Raw genomic sequence first — 4,537 nt, forward strand, 5'->3', positions numbered from 1 at the left:
CATATATATATATATAGATATCTATATCTATATCTATATAGATATAGATATATCTATATCTATATCTCTCTCTATATATATCTATATATATCTTTCTCTACATGGCTTTTGCTGGCTATATGACTAAGCAATACATAAGGTAGCAATTTAGCAGTTTACTTTGTAATTCTTACAACATATTAAGATAATTTTGACTGCCTACATTATACTAAGATAATTAAAATAAGGCAAATCACATAATAGTATATATAACTAGAAGTATAAAAGAAAATCTTACATATCTAGGTAAATATAAACTTCCTTAAATTTAGTTTTCTTCAATGTTTGATCCTAAGAAGACAATAGAGAACACAAATTATTTTCACAGATATAAGACCTTATTAAGGGCTGGTGAGATGGCAAGTGGTCTAAAGCACCTACTTAGAATAAGCTTAGCAAAGCACAGGGATCACGGTTCAATCCCCCAGCACCATATGCCAACCAGCCCCGCCCCCTGGTGGACTGAGCTGGCCACACACACACACACACACACACACACACAAAAGACCTTATTAAATGTTTTATTGTAAATTATATTAAGAACAAATTAATTTCTTAAGCATATTGTAGCCAAGATATTAGTATTATAATAAGGATATTAGTATAATCCTTGTGTATTACATTTTAAATTGGATTTTAAAGATTTTTCTTACAACAGACTGCCTCTAATTAGAGATGTTAGTTGGTCTGACGGTTGTGGGTTATTGTTAAACTAATTAGAGATGTTTTACCCAATAGTTGTACTATTGACATATATGATTAAGTTTTGTTACTATAGATTGGGGTGCTGTGCTCTTCCCAGGAATTCTTTCCAGGTTTTTGTTCTGAATAAAGAATTGGACAAGAGATGTGCAAAAAGTAGGGAGGTTAAAAGTAGAAAAGGGAGTACATTCTGCAGAGTGTACAGGAGAGCACTGAAAGGTTTTAGTGTCTAAAAGTTTAATGGCAGCCATTGTTGTATCTCTCATTCTGACCTCCTATGAAAATCCTGCTTGATTTCATGTCAGGATTAGAGATAGCATTCTCTGATTGGTACTAGGTATAGGACTTGGAAACTGTGTTCTGTACATGTGTCCTGGATCTCTGTGATGGACATATTATGCTCACTTGTCCAGCCCTAATCTTCATCTTCATTTACAACAAAAATATAACATTTACATTATTACAAAGTTGTGCCACCCTACACACACATTAATAGTAGTTTTAAAACCCATGGTATTAACTCATATGTAGCAAACTGCGTCATATAGATGTAAGCATTGTATATCTAGAGAAGGACAGAGCATATACTTGAGAAGACAAAAACCTTTGTTTTTGAAACTTGCAAGGTTATTCTGCAAATTATGACTTAAAAAAATAAGAAAACGGCTGGGAAGATAGCTTGGCAGTCTAAGTGACTGCCTGGCAAGTGCAAGGACCTGGGTCTAATCCCTGGTACCACATGCCTTGCTGGCCCCAGAACCCTAGATGCACTGTATTGGCCACTGAAACTGGACATGGTGGCGCACACCTGTAATCCCAACTGTGGGGAGGCTGAGACAGAAGAATTACTATAAATCCAAGCTGTGTAGCGAGACCCTGTAAATAAATAAATAAATAAATAAAAGACTTTAAAAAAGAGAAGAAAACCTTATTCTAAATAATTTAAGCAAAGAGTACACTGTAAAGTAATAGCAGTTTATTACAGAAATACAAGCAAGCCTTTTAGCATTTCTTTTTTTTTCTTTTTCATACAGAACAATAAACACCTTTATTACATGAGTTGAACCAGGAGGGAGGGTTTATTTGCCTTTCCAGGCCTTGATTTTCCTCGGCTAGAACTCCAGCTCTTTGGTCTCTAGCACACAGCCATCTGCTCAGCCACATTGGCCTGGTCTTGATCCAATTCGGGCAAGAAGCTTGTCCTGCTGGAACTGCTCTTCCAGAAGACTGCTGATTTTCGCATTCTTTTTCCTTTCATCATACTTCTTTTGAATTTTCTTTGATTTTTTTTGCTTAAAATCTCCTCCTCAGGAGTCAACTTGGCTCACTTTTTTCTGCCCAGGGGCAGTGCATAGTGGGATTCTGTAGATAAGGTGTGCTGTCAATGAGCACCATGCAGTTCTTCATCAGAGTCTTGATACAGACCAGCTTGTTATTGGATGCATTGTAAACAACATCAATGATCCTCGTTTTTTGAGTACAACACTCATAACTCCAGAAGAAGTTTCACACATCTAGGGGCAGGGCTTGGTACTTCTTGTTGCCTCCTCAAACTCAAACTGTGTGTATGTGGCAGGCACCAATCTTAGTGCTGGTAGAATGGTGCCCCAACTCATACTTCTGCTTCTTGTGATAGAGTTTTCTTTTGCCCCTGCTCTTGTGGTGCTTGTGCCAATTGTCCTGAAAGATACCCATTGCTTGGTGCCAACTGGAAAGAGCTAGCATTTCTTAAAACCATCAGCATGAGACCACATAAACAAACCCATTAATAGACTATGCAGGGACTGGAGAGATAACACTTTGGCATGAGTGCCTGCCTGACAAGTAGAAGATCCTGTTTGATTCCAGTACCAAAAAACGAAAACAAAAACAAAACCAATACACAAAGACTATGTAAGTCATAAGTATCAAACTTTCATGACAAAAGTTTTTTTTTTAACAAACTGTTTTACTTTATTAGTACATGTTGTATATAATGTTTAAATTCCTTGTGGATGAAAAATTCTTGTGGAAAGTTGGTAAGCATACATAACACATCTTAATCTCTTTTTTCATCCCTTCTCCCTTTTCACTCCCCCATCCCTTGATCTCACCTTCCACATTGGGAGTGGGCATGGACATGTTTGCAGTGAGTAATGTTTACATACCTTAAGTAAATAATTTGGGAAAAATAAAATTTAACTATTAGAAAAATATTATATTAGCTGTTCTTATATACACTATCAATGTTAGAATATTCTAAAATGATGAACAGATAACTATCAATCACTTGAAACTTACTTTCTTTTAATGGTAGTGAGGTTTTACATTTATTAAAGATAGGAAAATAGCTTCTACAGAGTAAATTTGGAGTAAAAGAAAGAAGGACCCCTTAAAGTGGGAGAGTGAGGCATTGTGAAAGAACACAGAAACTATGACATATCTTTGTTTTTTATTTTTTTGTATTTTTAGGGAAGGGTTTACAGGGTCTTCAGGGTCTCACTATTAGATTGGAAATGTAGTGATCCACCTGTTTAGAGCCTCCAAGAGCAAGGATTATAGGTGCATACCACCATGCCCATCTTTAATTGCCATTTTAGCATGCTCTAGGGGCACGGCCAACATGGCAGGCCCAGGGATTGAACCCCTGGCCCCCATGCCTGCTTGCAGGTGCTTTAATCCGCTGAGCTATTTGGTGGGCCCTAGTTATGATCTATTCTTTTTTTTTTTTTGGCCTAGGCAAATGACTTTATTTATTTTTTGTTGGGTAATATCTTTTTTATTTTTTTCCATAATTTTATTGAGAAACAAATACCAATGAGACAGTTTCAAACCAAATTGGTAGGACAGTTTCAATAATTAACACATTGCATACATGCTTCCTAGTGGTTAATTGCTGTACAAGATGCAGACATGATATCCTATTTACAAAAACCATTAGAACAAATCCCTCTATTCATTAAGAGAATGTAACTATATATCTATCTGATCCATTTTGAATACACAGATACAAAATGGACATTATCTGTATCCCCCTTTTTTTGGTTACATTTCGTTATATGAATATTATAGGTGTGTTAACTCAGCAAGATATTCTAAAAGAGTCCAGTAGTCCATAATAATGTTGGGTCTTCCGTTTCACTGGTAATGTCAGAAATTGTTGACCTGAGTCCCCTACAGCTCAACGTAATAGCATGGCATTATTTCTTATACTGCATTTTTATATGTTTCTACTGGATGGTTAAGAACAAGGTAAAGCAGGACCTATGTAACAAGACTTGTAGCTTTTGGGTCTGAGAAGGTCAGTGAAATCCTCTTGGGATTTATCCTGAGATCCTGTACCTCAGATTGTAGAACCTTTGTCAGTGTCAGCCATGTGGATGAGTCACGGCCATTGCTTGGCCAATGTGCTCCTGTGAAAGCCTGAGAGAATGTTTTCTCTCCTTGTGACTCTCCTTAGGCACCTCTACATCACTGATCACTTTCCTCTTTGGCCCCATAATCTCCTTGATCAGAAAACTTGGGACACTACCTAGTTACATGATGTTACAGTACAAGTTCTCACATGTCCTGAGTCTTAATAAACCTTGGAAGATTAGGGCCAAAATGTTGGCTTTCCTTGCTGCCCTCCTTTTTCTCTAAATTGGTCTGCAAACTTAGGTTGTTAACCCTCCAGAAGACAAGCTTATTGTTATTAACCTACAACCTAGGCTGTTAAGCTTAACCTCAGTATCTGTTTGAATATCAAACATCTTAGGCATAATATGGAACAGGTATTTTTCATCAAGTATTGATATGTTGAACTTTAAGTCCCTAC

At 36.8% G+C, this 4,537-nt stretch overlaps 1 pseudogene; it reads right to left on the reverse strand.

The window, feature by feature from the left end:
- Positions 1–4,537, reverse strand: part of LOC101583700 — a 16,632-nt pseudogene that overhangs the window by 11,091 nt on the left and 1,004 nt on the right.

The sequence above is a fragment of the Octodon degus genome, unplaced genomic scaffold (assembly GCF_000260255.1).
Source record: "Octodon degus isolate 3935 unplaced genomic scaffold, OctDeg1.0 scaffold00120, whole genome shotgun sequence".
Taxonomy (NCBI): domain Eukaryota; kingdom Metazoa; phylum Chordata; class Mammalia; order Rodentia; family Octodontidae; genus Octodon; species Octodon degus.